Genomic DNA, 18,094 nt, shown 5'->3' on the forward strand with positions numbered 1-18,094 from the left:
GGGATAGCACGATCCATGCATTCCTGCAGGTGCTCATAGAATGCATTTGTAAAGGATTCTGCGGATTGGGCAGTATTTGGCTGGGGGTGGGGACGGGATATGGATGTCCAGGGAAATTTGTTTATGGTCTGATCTTACCAATGAGGGGTTTACCTCTGGTGTGGAACATAGAGTCCCCATGTTGGTGATGACCAGGTCCAATATGTTGTTCCCTCTTGTGGGAGTGGTGACCAGTTGTTCCATTGCGTTAGAGTTTATAAATTCAAGGAACCGTTGGGCGAGGGTGTTTGGGCTTGAGTAGTTTTCCCAGTCAATGTTTGGGTAGTTGAAGTCACCCAATAACATAGTGTTTGGAGAGACCTTCATATTCTCCAGTGTTCTCAGGAATGCCAAGTGGGGTTCCTGTAATAGAGAGGGTGTTCTGTAGCAGGCTACAAACTGAAAGGCAGTTTTGCCCGCTGTTAGTTGCACATGGATGGTTTCCGATGCTTCGTGCAGTACCACCATCCTGGAGGTGTAGGTATCTTTGATGAATATAGATACTCCCCCTCCTTTTGTGCTTCGGTCCGAGTTTTGGAGCCGAAACGCATGATATGAGTTATAACCTGGCAGTGCTGGGGTGCTCTCAGGAGCCTTGAACCAGGTTTCTGTTACTGCACAGACATTGATTTTCTCCATGCTGAGGAGAGCCTCGAATGCGTGCATCTTGAGGTTTAGACTTCTGGCATTGAGTAGCATTACCTTTAGTTTTTTTATCCTTGGGTTGTCTATGGAGGTGGGTTTGTCCTTTGAGCCTTGCCTAAAAAAGGCACTATGGGAGTGGCAAGAGCCTTGGCCAGTATACAAAAGCCTAAGGGTGACAGGTGCAAGCCGTCCCTAGCGAAGCAACATGGCTTGTCGAGCATGTCATCCCAGGCTGACAGACACTGGATCCCCTTTGAATGACACCAATACTTTAGCCAATTGTTGAAACTGATCACTTTGTCTTTATACTGTGGCATCATTCTTGGTGAGGGCAATATGCTACTCAAGGTCAGGGTCATACCAGCCTGGGCTACATGGTCAGAGAGCTCCTCTGTCACTTTTCATGTAGTCCAGGGAGGTACGTCTCAGGTCATTCACACCAGCATGGACAATGATGGAGTCATACTTGTACTTGCTTTGGAGTGACCTGAGTGCTTGCGTTATGTGGCGGATCCTGGCACCCGACAGGCAGCTTACTTTGACCTTCTCCTTGTTCAGTCTGGTGAGTGGGACGTCAAGTGTGCCGGACAATAGAGTCCCCTATAACAAGTGTATTTGGTGTGTAGTTTGGCCTCAAGGGCTGTGACTGTGGGACGCACTGATTTTGTGAGATATGTGATTCGTGGGTATTGTTGAGGGGTGGCTGTTGCTTGGATATCTGCTTAGGAGGTCTTTGCTGTTTAGGCAGATTTTTATTTAGAGCCTCCGAGTATGTTTTTGTGTGTTTGTGTTGGATATGCAGATGCAATAGGTCTGTGTGAGACTGGATTTGTGGTACAGGTGGTTACCTTTTCCTCCTGACTGACTGTGCCAGTCTTGGGTTGAGAGAGCACTGCCTCCAGTTTGGCTGTGTAACTGCATCTCTCACATGTATTAGAGTTTGTTGGAAGGAGGAGAGGGTTGTCTGTGTACATAAGGCAATTGTAACATTGCCTCAAAATTCCCAGATTCACTAGCTGGACTGGAGAGTAACCTTGAAACTGACCCTTGGACATACCAGATTAGTATAGGGAACTGTGTTTTTTTTACTGATCAGGTTAGGGGAAGGGAACTGATTTTTCACTTGATCAGGAAGGACCATTCGGGAGCCTAAATCGTATGAGAAGTCAAGGAGGGTGTAGTGCTTTAGTTAGTTAGTGTTTCCTTATAAGAGCTGAGCAAGTGCAGGGCTTTAGAAAGAGAATAGAGTGATTACTTTGAGAGTTTGAACAGTTCTAAGGGAAAAAGTGAAGAGCAGACTTTGTGGAGCCTGGAATAGTTTAAACCTGTTTGACGCTGCTCAGTGCGCAAAACCGCACAAAAAGAGAGTTGTAGGGTTTTAAGAGAGAGAGAGATCAAGGAGTTTAGAAATGACCCAAAATGGCCAATAAAACTACAGCTTCTAGGTAGTAACCACTCCTCCAGGGACAGGCAGGCTGTTCAGTGTTTACCACTCCCGCTGGTGAACACAGAGACTTCCCTTTAGCCCAAGCAAGCACTGGCCTTCTAGAAACTTCCAAACAGTTCAGAACAGCTACATATATGTATATATGTATATATATATATATATATATATATATATATGTATTTATATATATGTATGTATGTATACATATATACATATGTATATGTAATATACATATATACATACACACACACACACATATGTATATATATGCATATATACATACATATATACATACACACACACACACATATGTATATATATGCATATATATATATGTATACATATATATGTGTGTGTGTGTGTGTATATATATATATATATATATATATATATATATATATATATATATATATATATATATATATATATATAGATATATATATATATATAGATATATATATATATATATATATATATATATATATATATATATATATATATATATAGATATATATATATATATATGTATATGTATAGATATATAAATGTATTTTTGTCAATCTCGCATTTATTCTCACTGATGGGTTGGAGCCGATGTGTCCTATCCATCTTGGCCTTTCTAAAAGCTCGAGGTCTTCAGCAGAACTCGTAGACATCCTTCCCTACCCATAATGCAGTGCCCCAGCTTCCCCAGATCTCGTTTTCCTGCACAGTGAGAAAGATCTTCTAACAAGTTCTGGGCTATGTTTACTATTTCCATTAGTATCTCTTGCTTCATCTTTGTCATTATTTTGTAGTTAAATGAGAGTGGATGGAACAATTAGGTTACAAGGGCTTTAGGGCTGTTGCCTATCTCAGAGGTGCCAGACTCCCAAGTCCGTGGAAGGAATGAGATGATTGGCTGCTTTTAGGAAAGCCATATGGCAAGGCCCGATTCCAAAAGACTTGCTTTAAGTGTACGTGACCAGTTACACTGAAAGCAGGTGAAGAGCAGATGTTTGGGAATCTGGCCCCTAGTGTAAGCCTGTTGATATATAGGCCTTACGTCGAAGTAATTCACTTGCGAACTTAACGACCTGGTGGGACTGGTCAGTTTTTATTTTCAAGACTGGAAAAAAGTTTTAGCAAATATTAGGAAATGGACCAGGGGTTGATAAGAGTAACAACGGGAGCACGGTACCATGTGGACGGTGTGCTCAGTACAGGTATATTTTAAGGAAAAACATTGACTTTGGAGAATGTTTTACACAACAAAGTAACATTTGTCCAAGGCATCTGTACAACAAACAAAATAGTTTATTTAGCAAAGTGCGCTGACTGTGCAGGGATTTACATAGGGAAGACAGAGAGAGCATTAAAATCTAGGATTTATGAACACGTATACAAAATAACTAAGAAAAAGGCAACAAACACACTTTATAGGCACTCGTTGGTTTGCCCCCAATTTAAGAAATTTTGTTTTGCTGTTTTGGAAAAGATTAAAATTTACCCCAGGGGAGGTGACTGGCAGAGAACACTTCTGAAAAGGGAATTGATGTGGCAGTTAAAATTTAATGCTACCCCCCCCCAGGGCTGAATGATCAGGTGTCCATTTCTCCTATTTTAAAGGAAAAAGCTGATATTTTAAGTTGAAATTAGGTGAAGATGCCTTTAAAAATGGATGAGATGTAATTGCTTTTAGAAATGGATAACGTAATCTACTTTGAATGCAGATTAGTTAATGTTTTAGCATTGTGGTATAAAACAGCATGTACTGTGGAATGTATTTATCTGATGAAGTCTCCTTGGGAGGTGAAAGAGCTTATATAGACTTCCAAGTTTCTTACTGACTTTTTTTCGTTGTTAGGGAGACATGCAAGTCAAATTTTAGGTTATTGTGTATTTCCACTCCAAGAAGCTTTGTATGGGTTGTCTGGGAGATGACAGTATTGTCTTTGGCTATTATGTAAAATGGTGGGCATGAGATGTCTTGTTAGGTTGGAAGAATAATTTAGTTTTGTTTGGGTTCAGGATTAGATGGGCATTGGCTAACCATGTTTCAACAGAAGTGAAAGATTCCTGTGTTTGAGAATGAAGAGCTGATAGAGAAGTGGCAGCAGAGATAAATGTTGAATCATCTGCGTACTGTTTTATAGAACCATTTGGGGTAGCTGTATGTAGATTATTTGTAAAGAGGGTGAAAAGGAGATGGCCTGAAATAGATCCTTGGGGACACGAATGGCTAAAGGAAGGTGTGGAGATAGGTCACCCTGCCATAGAACAGATTGTTCATGGCCAGATAATTAGTTATTAAACCAAGCTGTGGCAGATGGTAAGAAGGATAGTTCAGTTAGTACATCTATTAGCTTGGAAAGGAAGACTGTATCAGAAGCTTTTGATAGGTCTAGAAAGATGGCAGATGCAAAGTTGTTATTCTTGTGATGGTTTACGGTGTTAGTGAAGGATAAGAGAGCAGTAGTGGTACTATGTGATGGACGAAACCCATGCTGAGTGTTTGATTGTTAGTAAGAATTTCATGACCTGGAGATGAATACACTTTTGGAGTATTTTGAGATGTTTGTAATTGATTATGAACATTGATGGCTATGTAGCCGAAGCCAAATTTCTTTTGTTACTTTAATAAAGTGAAGTTAAGAAGTACTATGAAGGAGTGCTTGTTAATGTTTGATGACCTCTATACTGCCCACAGCTGTGACTGTTCCCTTTGTTCTAGTTACACCTCTCAGTCTGGCAAAATCAATCTGCTGACCTATATTAGTTGCATCGATGAGCCCAAGAGAGGGCAGAGGAATAGAATTTAGTACAAAGTATGTGCTTCATTCACGACCAAAATTTGGTTAGTGGTGTAAAAGCTGGTAAAGTAAGTAATTTGCCAGAAACTTCTGCCCTCTCGGGATTCATAAAAAAACATCTCAGTCTTAAAGCACACCTGGCCTGGTCCACTTTATAGCCCAGATGAGTGAAGACTTACTGTTTAAGGGATGTTATACTAGCCCTTAACTCTTGATCGGACAAGATTGTTACGGTTAAGCGCTTTCACCCCAAGTGATTCGGGTGAAAGCGCTTAACCATAACAATCTTGTCCGTGTTATTTTATAACGCATTTAATATATTTTTTAAAAACGCATTCTCAAATGCATTGTGCAATGTATGTTTAGTTTTATTATTTTATTTCCTTTGTTTATCAGTACGCACTTCAGCATTGTATCTGCTTAACCTCGGAATTGTGTGGTGGGGTACAAGCAGTTTTTATTGATGTTACGCTAATAAATTAGTTTTTAGCCGGCATTCGTATGTTGTTTTCTTGGGGAACATTCGTCGTATTGGCATTGACGGAGAATTGTTTCATTATATTCAAGACTGAAGAAAATATTACTGTGGATTATTTTTACGTTTTTATTGCAAGCATCTCATTTTGACTATTTGGACTGGTTTAGCCTTATTGCTGAATTTTAGCGAACCAAAGGTGTTGGATCTCTTATTGGCGATCCGTGGCATTTTGTTTGAGTATCATTTGTACTATTAATCTTACCCTTTCTCTCATCATTAAAACTAAGGCTTGGGGCAGATACCAGGTGGAATATAAACTTTATACCAAAGTTTTAGCTTTAAATACCTCCACTGTTATACATTTTCCTTGTGGATCAATTAACTGGAATATCAGTTGAAAGGAACAAACCTCCCAACCCAGAGCACCACTACCCACTTTATTTTGCTAAATGTTAGAGAGATTTTGTCAGTTTAGTTATCACCTTAACATAGATCCTGTTTTAAAGAATGGTCATAGAAAACCGTGCAAGAAGTATGAGATAAAGACTTGATAATTTCACTTGGGATTTTGGGCAAGAATTTTACCAAGTTCTGTAAGCAACTCTAAAACACAATCCCTCTTCTCTATCTGTGTTGCCTTAGCAAATTAGCACAGTCTGCAGGAGGGCACCATTGCATAGGTCACAGCTGTCCAGATTTTTGATTCATATTTTTTGGTCTCTGGTCTGTTCCTCATAAAATGTGTGGTTTTCTGAAAATCACTGAGGATTTAAGTCACTAAATGACTTTTATTTGAGTTTCAGACTTCATATCCTTCAGAAAATGTATGCTAACATAAATTCTTTTATTCTAGCAACTTTCTAGGTTTATAAGAGCAGTATTTAAAATCTGTCCCTATTTTTGGGTGTTTGCCCCCATTATTTTAGGCTTTGTCCAGGTTTCTTGTGTTAAGAAGTGTGCAGCATTGAGCCCTGTTTTCACAGGCTGGCGTAGAGAAGATTATGCCATAGTGGAAAAATTGCTGTCCTAAAAAAATAAAAAGCAATGTATCTTTCATATAGAATGGTATGGCTCTGTTATCCTTTAGAAGGCTTGCTGCTGGCATTTAAAGCTTGGCAAGTGTTCTCCTCAAAAACTAAACTAGAATTCAGTAGTCCTCGAGAAAGACAAGAATTTGATTAACATGTTACAGAACACAAAAACGCACTACTGTATTTATACGTAGTTTTATTAGTGCTGAAATGAGTTATTAATGTTAATTTCTTTGGATGTATTGTTTAAAATTGCATATTCACTGTTACAGGAATGAAACACCTTAATTTTGTGGTTTGGTAGCCCATGGACCAGAGCAGTCAAAGACTGATTCACAGCAAGTTTTAGACGTTTTTGTAAGGCTAAGGTAAGACATTCATGTAGCATGTCTGTGAACATTTGTTATCTAATTGAAATTATATTTACTCTTGTAAGGTAATCATCTAGAAAATTAGTATGCTCAAGCACATCAGATACATGTAAGGAAAGTTATTTAAACACAAGCAGTATCAGCCCCAGCTGTTAAATGTACACCAGGATTGCACTAACACGCAATCAGCAACTCTTCTGAGGTGCTGATGTCACCCAATAACAGGTTGTGCGTGTGACAGCAGTCCTGTTCTCCCTGCTGTAGCTTACTGTACTCATGTACTTGATGGTTATACATTCATTAGGCTGACAGTCATATAATGTAATGAAGGCATGCTTGGACTAAAATTATTCTTTTATGTTTTTGTGATGTCATGTACTTTGGAGAAAGTGTTCAATATGAAGAGATCTGCATGAAAATGTACTCAGTGTGTTTTTTTACACATATACGGGTCAACTTCATAACATTGAGACCAAAACATCTAAATCCCAAAACACTGAAAAGCCAAAACATTGAAAATTCAGAACATTGAAAGTGTGCTTCATAACACTGAAAACTACAATGCATATGTAAATAACATCCTCTCCACCTATAACAACACCTAACTAACGGACACACTTTGTACTACGTTTCTGCAGGGGCCAAGCCCACCAGCACCCCATGTGGGGGGCTCCGCCCTGTAAATTAAATATACCAACTCCAAGATGGTACTACAGTGGGAAAAAGTTAATTTCCTAAGGAAATTAACTTTTTCCCACTGTAATGCGATCCTAGAGTTGGTATATTTAATTTAGGGGGGGTGTGGGGTGCAAAGCCCCCCACATGGTAGGTGTAGAGGGACTTGCCCCCCTGCAGAAACATAGTAGAAAGTGTGTTTGTTAGTTAAGTGGTGGTGTAGGTGGATGAGATCTCCTTTACTTGTGCAATGTAGTTTTCAGTGTATTGAAGCACACTTTCAATGTTCTGAGTTTTCAGTGTTCTGGGTTGTCAGTGTTTTGAATTTTCGATGTTATGGTCTCAATCGTATGAAATTCAACTTTATGAAATTTCAGTGTTATGAAGTAGACCCATATATACACACGGTTACCTATCATTCCATCGAAAGTTCATTCCATCTAAAGTTCATTACATCGAAAAGCATTTGCCCCCTTCCCCAATGTTGTGTGACCCTGGAGTTGATATATATAGTTGGGGGGGGCACAGCCCCCCACATTGGGGGGTGTGGGGGCGAAGCCCCCCACCTAAAATGCTTTTCTATGTAATGAACTTTAGATGGAATGAACTTTAGATGGAATGAACTTTCGATGGAATGATAGGTAACCATACACACACATACACACACTCTTGTGTAAACAGGCATTAAAATGTCCAGCATGATGCTGAATTACCTGAAATGTACAGCATGCAACAAGAATTTTGTTTGAAATGTTTTTGTGCAACTAAACAATAAAAAATGGACTGGACACAATACTGACTTCCCATTCTTCACCCTCATTTCATCTGAATAGGCTTCATTTAACATGACCTTATGTATCCTACTGCTTAGATAGCATTGTATCCTTGTTACCCCCCAACCCCCTCCACCCAAGATCTGCTTCAAGTGTTTTAGGTTGCTAATTAACATATTGCATGCTTACTAACCGACTTTGTGAAGCAGAGGGACAGAACCCCCCAGTACAACTCAGCCATCATGGGTTTGGGTAACTGCATGGGTACTGCAGAAGCCAACAAGAGAGGAAAATGTCCACTCACCTCTGCCCCAGGGGAGCTGGGAAGGTATATCATGTGGCTTGTGTCCTGCTAATAAAACTGTAGTAGTAGTATTGGTGGTCCTAACAGGAGCAGTCTGCTTAAAATGGGGAAACTTGGTTGTCTGTAGGACTACCACAGGAATCCGCCCCATGCTAATTCTATTGCATGCCCTTCCCTAACTGCTTGCATGTGACATAGTGGGGAAGTTAGAACTACAGGAAGAGAATCTTCCTTTGGCCACGTCTATGACCGCTGCAGAGCAATTGTTCTCTCTCTAAAGGTAATAAATTGGGCTTAGATCTTGGTTACCATCCACATGGTCAACAATGATGGAAGAACCAAAAAAAGTTGTGTATTACCATATTATAGATGCCTTGCTAAAGTTCAAGTTTAAGTGGGTTAAATCAGCAATCCCCACTGTGATCTGATTTATGTTATTTATCCATTCAGAAATGCCTGACTTTTGTGAATAAATGCTGTAGTTTAGTCATTGCCTGTCTAACTCCAAGATGTCTGAAAAGTAGTTAATTCAGAAAATGACTGCTTGATTTTTCTGTGCAGTTGAGCTCAAACTGACAGGTTCATAGATTCTAACTTGTGTCTTGCTCCTACTTTTGTAAAGGGAAATGCTATGTACTCATTTCCTCTATTAGTGAACCTTTGCTACCTCCCATGATTTATTTCAGCTATTATCACCACTCTCCCCTTTTCCCATTTTCCTACATGAGGCCGGGGTGTTGTAAACTGTCACCATATCTCTCTGTTCTGTGCTTCTCTCCTGCCTTTTTTGACACTCATGCCTGACTGTCGCAGGTCTTCTCTCACACAATCATCCACCTCTTTTTTGGACTACCTTGTTTCCTCTTGCCTTCTTCCTGTCTGTTCCAAATCTTCTTCAGACTGTCTTCTGTTTTCTGCACATATGCTGAAACCACTGTAGTCTTTACCCTTTGACCTTTTCTGCTGTTATGTCTTCATTTTTTCATCTGTCCCACAGTGTGCAACCTATCACCTATCTCAGGCTCTTCATCACCTCTAGCTTCCTCAGCTCCTCTGCCTTTACTGCCTAGTTTCCGTACCATACAGCAGTACTGGTCACACCAATGTTTTGTACATCTTACTTTTCTACTTCTTTGGCACTCTTCTGTCATACACTACACCTGACACTCAGTGCCTAGCTTTGACCTCCTCAGTCAGTCTTTGCTTCTCCTCAACCACACCTACCAGGTACATTAAGCTATTAACCTGTTCCATTATTTTCCCTTCTGTCTCAGTTCTTGGCTTCTTTTGAACTCCACCATTTGGTGCCATTCCAATGGTCTTCTCTGTATTCGGTTTCATCCTGTGTGCCTTCAGTTTTGTATTCCATTCCTCTACCCTTTGCTGACGTTCTTGCTCAGAGTCTGCCTGTAATGCCACATCATCTGCACACAGCAACTCTGTTGATCTGTCCCATCTGAAATGTTTGCTAATGTGGTCCATCACCAGTATGAACAGCAGTGTGCTCAGAGAACACTGGTGCACACTCGCTCCCACTGGGAGCCCTTCTGAGACTGAACATGGTTTGTACTTGAGTCACTGGGTCCTTGTTCATAGCTTGCACTAACTTTACCAATGTTTCTGGGACTTTGGACCACCACAGGAATACCCAAGTCAGCTTTCTTGGGACCTAGTCATATGCATTCTCCAAGTCTGGGAATGTCCAGAGGGACTCTTTCCTCATCTCTAGCTTTTTCTCAACTCTACCTGTCTTACTGCAGATATCAGGTCAGTTGTGCTGCATCCTGATCTGAGTCTATGCTGCTAATCTCCCGTCTTATTTTCCTCTACTCTGTATATTTGTTTTATCAATCACCCTCTCCAGAAATTTCATGCAGTGTGACAGGAGTTTGATGCTTCTGTACTGCTCACATTTGTGGATGTCTCCTTGGTTCTTGTACACTGATATGAGTATGCTTATTTTCCAGTCATCTGGGATAAGCCTTTCTCTCCAAACTGCTATGAGTACCCTCAGAAGCTGACATATCTGCTGTGACTTGCTGCTTTCCTTGACTTCTTTTTCCTTAGTGCTGTTCTTACTTTTTTTATGGTGGGCTCCTCCTCTTCTCTCACTGTAGGCGGTGTCTGGGGCTATACAGCTTCTGTGGGATTTTTATCATTCAGAAGATGCTGAAAGTACCCCTTCCATCTGCCTTTGATGTCCTATGGACTTCTGAGCAGGTTGTTGCCAGATTCTCTTATGAAGAGTGTCTGACTATCTTTATCTTTCTCTCTTTGCTTTGCAACCAGATAGACTGTCTTTATCCCATCTACTGACTGACTTTCCAGAAGCTGTTTGAGTGCCTTTGATGTCTTATTCCTATTGCAGCTGCTTTCTTAGCCTCTTTGTTAGCCACCCAGTATTCATTCTTAGCCTGATCTGTCTTTATTACCCAATTTTTCCTGCACTCCTTGCTTTTGATGACTTCCTGGACTCCTGCATTCCACCACCAGCTTTCCTTATGTACCTTATTTCCATACCTGGTTTGGCCACACATATCTTCTGTAGTCATCACACAGCTGTTTTGAAGTGTTGCCATTCTTCTAACACTTCACCTATTTCCTCCTCTTCTTGAGGTGCTAGAGCCATGAATAATTCCTTGAACGGTTGTGCTTTCTCTCCAGTTAACTTCCAGATCCTTGGCCTGGTCTCTGATGACCTTAGAGTCTTCTCTGCCCATTGCATGCAGCTGATTGTAGCAACCTTGATTAATGCTGTGGGCTGACTGTTTTACTCGGATTGACTTTGCAAGCGATGATTTTACCCCAGTGCCCTATCCCTTACTGTGAGGAAGTCTACCAGAATTGCATGTTGGCCACCCTTGTATGAGATGCGACTGTCTCTCTGTCTGAACTATGTGTTGGCTATTATCAAGCCATTTGCCAAACAGAAGTCTAAAATGGCCCCTCCTGCTTTATTCCTGTTTCCCCCAACCATGTGGGCTCAGGCAGCCCTCATAATCCTCTTATGTCTGTTCTGATATGTGCATTCAAGTCACCCATTATTACCATTTATCTAGTGGTCCAGTAACTGCTGACTGAATGCACTCTCTTCCTCACTATCACATTCTTGCTATGGGATATGAATACTTGATCTACCATTAGGCGAGAGTATGATTGCGATGAGTCTGTCACTAATTCTGATGACATCCGTCACTGTCCTCTGAAGCTTCTTCCTCACAAATTTCCTGTACCATTTCTAGCCTTTCATCCTCATGAGTAGTAGTCTCTGCATTCCAAGCCAAGTTGCTGTGCTGCACTGCCATTCATCTTGTCTCGTGGATACATAGGATGGCCATCTTCGTCCTTACTATCATGTCATCTACCTTCACGTGAACCTACATTAATTGTTGCAATTCTTAGTTCATGCAGTTTGATTTGTTTTATGTCGAGCTTTCACTCAACAGAGCTCTCTCAGGTAACACAAGCTGGGGAAGTGGACACCAGCTGGCTCGTAGCTTATTGACTCATTGCTGCTGAGCTTTATGGCATGCACACACAGGCCAGTAGGGGGGCACATACACCCCTCCCACCATTATCAGGGTTTCCCTGATGAGGTTGTGTCCTCAACCCACTTATCCCTGGTAAATAACCATAGCCATTTAGCAGCATTAACGTACATGACCAAATCACCTAAAGCCATATTTTACACCATTAAGTGACTTGCTCTGCCATTGCTATTAATAGTATTATTAATTTCCTCCTCCATTCTTGAAGTATTATACAGTTGCGTTATACAAAATCGGTCTCAATATATCCTTTTGACCAGTTAAAAATGAGTGTAAGAAAGTGTTTAGGATCTCTCAAAAATAGTATACACTTTATGTAATACAAGAGCTAGCATCTTCTCCACATAGACACAGTGGTTTAGTTGCCCACCCACAACCCAAGACAGTTGGTCTCATGGGTGCATCAACTAAAGACCTGTGAATTTTAGGTAAACCGTACAGTATATAAGTATTTTGGGGTATTCGACACTAAAAAATTCAGAGAGTTCCTGATCTAAAGAACACTCCAGCAAAAGATTATGGAGGAACAAAGATATCCTTTCTAACAGTTGTTTAATTTTATACTTGGCTAATACTCTAATTGTGAACATCAGCTAACATTTTCTCAGCAGGTCATATTTGCAACAGTTCTGATGTGCTATGTTCATGCATTACTGTGTACTCATCTGGAGTCATATTATAAAGTTTCTTACAAATGCCTAAAATTTTAATGTTTCATGAACATCACGCTCACAAACTTTAAGAAGAGCTACAACCAAAGGGTAGTTTGTAGGGACAAATTGGCTAGACTTTTTTAAGGAGTACGCTTGTTGCCCAGTATTACCATACAACATTTTTAGAGATACATTTCTAGCAAAAAGTCTTAAGTCAATTAAAACATCATTTGCATTTGAGTTAATTGTTAGAACAAAAGGCAAACCTCTGTTTAGCATGCTTAAGGAAGATATATTCATAATAAAGTCCTCTGTATTTTGCTTCATACTACTGCTTCTTAATCTATGGAGCCTGGAGCTTGTATTGTCTTTCGACTCTTCCATCCTCTGCTGGATGAATGCTGTCCCATATTCTGTTTCCCCTCTTTCACAAACTTGGGGAATGAGGGAAGAGAAAAAGGCAAAGTAGATATCGATGGTGCTGCACTACATTCTAAAACTGTAGACCCTGAAGGAATTATAACTGTAGGGACCTCAGTTTTACAGCGCCCTGGTAAAACATTTTCACTGATTCTCTCAAAGCATTCATAAACTCATCATAGTTCACAGTCAGTCTTGCTCAAAGAAGTAAACCCTTCATTATGATCGTTCAGCTTTGGAGGCATATATGCATTATAAAGTAGTTCCTAGGGTTTTGAGAGTGTTATGCATGCCTACCTATGGTAATGTTTATCCTGCCTTGTTTAAGTAATGGCAAACTCTCAATTTTTTAATTGTCTAAAACTGATTATAGAATTTTTTAAGCCAATGGAAACTGCACTGCAAAAAGAAGTGTTATGTAGGAATAAATTGAATGAGTTTTTTTTACATCTACGGTCAGTCAGCAGAAATTGGATGATTTTCTTATAGACCTAGCAACCTTTGAAAAGCGTTGACAAGATGTGAAGAGAAGGAAGTTATTGTGTGATTTGGCAGATTTTCGCAAGGGGCATATTTTTTCATGGCCTAAGAGCAACATACCTCCAGTTGTGCAGATTGGCTGAAATACTTTTGAAAATGACCATTTTTGACACACTGTCACCGATTTATCTCCAGTCAGTGTTGTGATTTCTGATTTAGACATATAGGTGACCTCAGCTTCTGATTCTGCCTGTGGGGGGTTTCTCTTTCCCTGAAATGGTCAGTAAAATGTGTCAATATTCTCAATAGGAAACACTGAGGTTTCTCAGGCCCCCAGAAAATACTATGCGTTGTTACAGAAGGAATTTCCAGAGCCCTATACCCATTCCCCCTATTCATATCTGCTTTTAGACATTGTGTGTTTTACTGCCTGCTATTTTCCTGCCTTTCAGCCAGCTGCCCCATAACAAGGTAGATAGGATATATAAAGTTAATTTTTCTTTTATGTTTTTGTACAGTATTCCCAAACATGACCCAACAACTATAGCTTTAGTTGATCCCACAGCTGCTAAACATTTAGTTGATTCAAATCCTACACTTTCTGACAAGGATAAGAAAGTAATTGATAAATACGGGGAAAATGTGTACTTCTGCAGCTTTGATTTTCAGCATTTTGAATTGTCAGACTCCTGTGTTAAGGTTTGTCATGACTAATTGTAAAAGTGTGAGATGTTTTGTCTGCAGTTTCTTCTCAAGAGAAAAAAATCTGCTTTAAATAATTTAGTTTCTTCTGTTGCACAGGTCACTACTCATTGTTTACAGTGTATATATGGCTATTTTGATGCTTCTTCCAGTGCTGTGCCCGCTGGTAATTTTTGAGGATGCTTGCATGGCAGCTTTATCAGAAACTAGTTGATATTAAAAATACGATTTTAAATTTCCCCTTTTGGATAGAGATTTACTTTTTGGATCTTTTGCTGAAGAGGTGATCAAAAAGTGTGATGAAAGGGGTCGGCTGATCCAGAGAATCTCCTAATTTTACAAGTTGTCTGAGGGATTCCGTAACTCCTCATCCAGTTTTAGCAAAAAGCAGAATAAACAGTCTCAACAAAATACAGGTAAACAGACTTTTAAGAAGAAAAGGCAAGGAAGTTCCAAAAGACGCCTCAACCCTTCCCAAACCAAGCACCGTCCCAGCAAGTCTAAATGACTATTAAGCATCCCTTGTGACCCCCTCCCTCTCCATTTTTCTTCTTGGCATCAGATAGTTTGTGACAAATAGTTTCTGAAAATTATTTAAGATTACAGATGGCAGTGGAAGGGAATTCCTACTTTGGGGGTGGGGTTCATACCTCATTCTCCAGATTAGAGACTGTTTCCACTGGTTCTTCATTTCATGCTGTCCCAAGAAGTGATGGAATCAGTTCCTCCTTCCCAGATTAGGAAGGCTTTTTATTCAAGGTTACAGTTAGTGCCAAAGAAATAAAATGCTTGGAGACCAGTTCTTGATCATTCTTTTCTAAACCTGTTTGTGATAGTGCCCAACTTCAAATTAATGTCACTTCACAACCTGTTACCACTTCTTTCTCTTTCAAATTTCTTGGTAACACTAGACTTGTTTATCATCACATCTCTCTTCATCCATATTTCAGGGATTTCTTAAGGTTTTCTGTGCCTGGATCACATTATCCGTTTTCTGCCTTACCCTTTGGACTATGCAGTGCACCAAGAGAGTTCACAAATTGTCTAGCTCCACTTATAGGTCATTGCAGACTACAAGGTGTCCACATTTTTCATATTTAGATAATTTGCTTATTTTTGCAGAGCTTTTATCAAGTGTTAGAAATCTCTGTCTTGGGTGGGATATCTCTTCCAAAAGAACATCAGGAAGTCTTTCTTGACTCCTTCAAGGAGGATTGAGTTCCTGGGTTGTCAACTAGACACACACCTCAGTTCAAAGAGGTCTTCTGTCACAGGAAAAATAGGCATGTATCTATATCTATTTCTAAGGGTTTTCATTCAAACTTTGGTCACTTTGAGGGAATACGTAAGGATTTAGGATCTCATAGCTTCTCATAATACCTCTGGCAGGACTCCACTTGAGAAAGATACAGTGGTATTCTGAAGTCTCTCTGGTCCCAGCACCAACAATCTTTGTCTTATGAAATCCCAGTGTTGGGGTTTGTCAGAGGAGAAATAATTTGGTGGACACAACAGATATCTTTAAATCTCGGTTTCCCCTTTTCTTCTGCCTGTTCCAAAGCAGTCATTCACCACAGAATCCTCTAAATTTGCTTGGGGAGCAGTTCCAGGAGGGATAAAAGTGCAGGGTTTATGGGACACCAAGGACAGATGCAAGCACATAAATATCAAAGAGATGCTTTCCCTGATCAAGGCATTCTACTCTCTGCATCATCTTTGGTCCCTGGGACCTCCTCCTTCCAACTGTACAGATAATGCCACAGTCCTGTGGAACATCAACAAGCAAGGGAGGACCAGGTCATACCCCCTTTACAGACTAGCCATGGTAGCTTGGGATATAGCTTCACAGCACAGTTTCACTATTCATGTATTCTACATTCCTTGAGAGCAAAATTGTTTGGCAGACAAGCTGAGCAGGACCAGGGCAGACCGTCATGAATGGAAACTAGATTGGGGGGGTCTGCTAAGATTTGATCCATCTGTGGGGAGTTTCTCAAGTATACTGCTTGGCCTCCTTGTTGAACAGTCAACTGGCAAGATTCTGTTCCAGGACCTCATTCAAGAAGTCCTGAAAGACTGATGCCTTCTCTTTTCTTTGGACAGGAATGTTCCTTTGTCTTTCCACTAATATCCAGGGTACTTCTGAAGCTTCAGAAGGAATACCCCAAGATCATTGTGTTAAGTCCCTTCTGGCTCAGACAGCCGTAATTATCCCTTTTTTTTTTTTTTTTTTTTTTTTTTTTTTTTTTTTGAAGATGGCCAGGTGCATTTACCAGAAGTTTCTTCACAGTGTGGATCTACTCGCACAAGAACAGGGGTGTTTGTGCACCCTGGAATCAATCAACTTCAAATGACTGCCTGAATGATTGGGTCTTAATTCTTTTTAGGCACTTGCTTATTGAGGGCATGCAGCAGGTACTAATGGAAAGGAAGAAAAGAAAGCCTGGGACTAGAACATCATATATTAGTAAATGGAAAAGGTTTTCTAATTAGTGCTAGCAACATAACCAGCACCCATTCAAGGCTTAGTTGTACTTTGATTTTACAATGTTTGTGTGATGTACTGTATCTTTCTTATTTCTATGAGAAGGTTAATTAATCAGCCATTTCAGCATACCTGCCCATGGATCCTCCTCTTTCTATGAAGTGTATTGTGAAAATGTTTTTGAAAGGGGTTTTGCACACGAGGTCTCCCAAGTAAACCAGAGACCCCCTTCTGGAGATCTTAATTTTTAGAAAAGCTAACCCTTGCTCCATTTGAACCAGCTAACCGGGCTGACGTGAGGTTGCTAACTTGGAAAACAGTTTTACTGATTGCTGTGAACTCTGCAAGAAAAGTATCCGAGTTTCAAGCTCTTATGGTTGGTCAGCCTGATCTCATTTTCCACTAGACAGAGTTTCTTTGAGAACTAATTGTTGTTTTATGCCTAAAGTGGTATCTGAGTTTCCTATAAGCCAAATTATCTGACTCCCCATTTTCCTTCCTGAACCTTAAAATGAGGGAGAAAGGATGCTCCATACCTTTGATGTCCACAGGCAGCTCAAGTGCTATCTTGACAGAAAGAAATCTTTCATATCTTCGGATCAACTGTTCATTTCTTGTGAAGGTAATAAGAAGGGATAACCTGTATCAAAACTGACTATTTCCAGGTGGTTGTGTAAGGCTATTATCTTTTGTTGTACTCGCCATAAAATTTTTCTAAGCAGGGTGAAGGCCCACTCTACCAGAAGCTGTTACTTGGTCCTCTGTACATACTTTTACAAAGCACTGTAAGCGTGTTTCCTTCAATAGGCCTAGGTCAAGCTTTGCGAGGGCCATTCTCCAGGGGCTCCTGGACTCTCCTCCTTCCCATCTCCCAGATGTAGTAAGCTAAGGTAATATATCCATGTTGCTAAGGCTATTACAACAGTGGAATCAGTATGATGAACATAGTATGGTTGCGTAAGTAAACAGCAAATGATCACTGCTGTAGTAGCCGTTTCCTCCTTTCATCCCACTTGTTTTTTTGGCTTGTATTTTATGCCTAGGTGTGGACATGTATTTATTTTTGTTCCTAGCATTGTCCTTTCAGGGCTTAGCCTCCCTCTATCTGTTAGTAGGAAACTCTGAAGGGCTTAGTGCCCAAGCTTGTCTTTTAGTCAGCTCAAGCTTGCCTGAGAGTTTGGGTGTGTGAAATCTGCCTTGAAGATTTGGAAGCTGGCTGGCTGCTATTTCCTTGGCAAGATATAACCTGTA

General features: G+C 40.3%; 1 protein-coding gene across 1 annotated transcript in view; it reads left to right on the forward strand.

Annotated features, from left to right (window-relative positions):
• Positions 1–18,094, forward strand: part of JAK2 (Janus kinase 2) — a 2,444,284-nt gene that overhangs the window by 707,171 nt on the left and 1,719,019 nt on the right. The window contains exon 4 of the mRNA XM_044060357.1: positions 6,705–6,800. The gene's annotated coding sequence lies outside the window, so the exon portion shown is untranslated. The remainder of the gene's footprint in view (positions 1–6,704; positions 6,801–18,094) is intronic.

The sequence above is a fragment of the Protopterus annectens genome, chromosome 2.part0 (genome assembly GCF_019279795.1).
Source record: "Protopterus annectens isolate FY-2018-M chromosome 2.part0, PAN1.0, whole genome shotgun sequence".
NCBI lineage: Eukaryota > Metazoa > Chordata > Ceratodontiformes > Protopteridae > Protopterus > Protopterus annectens.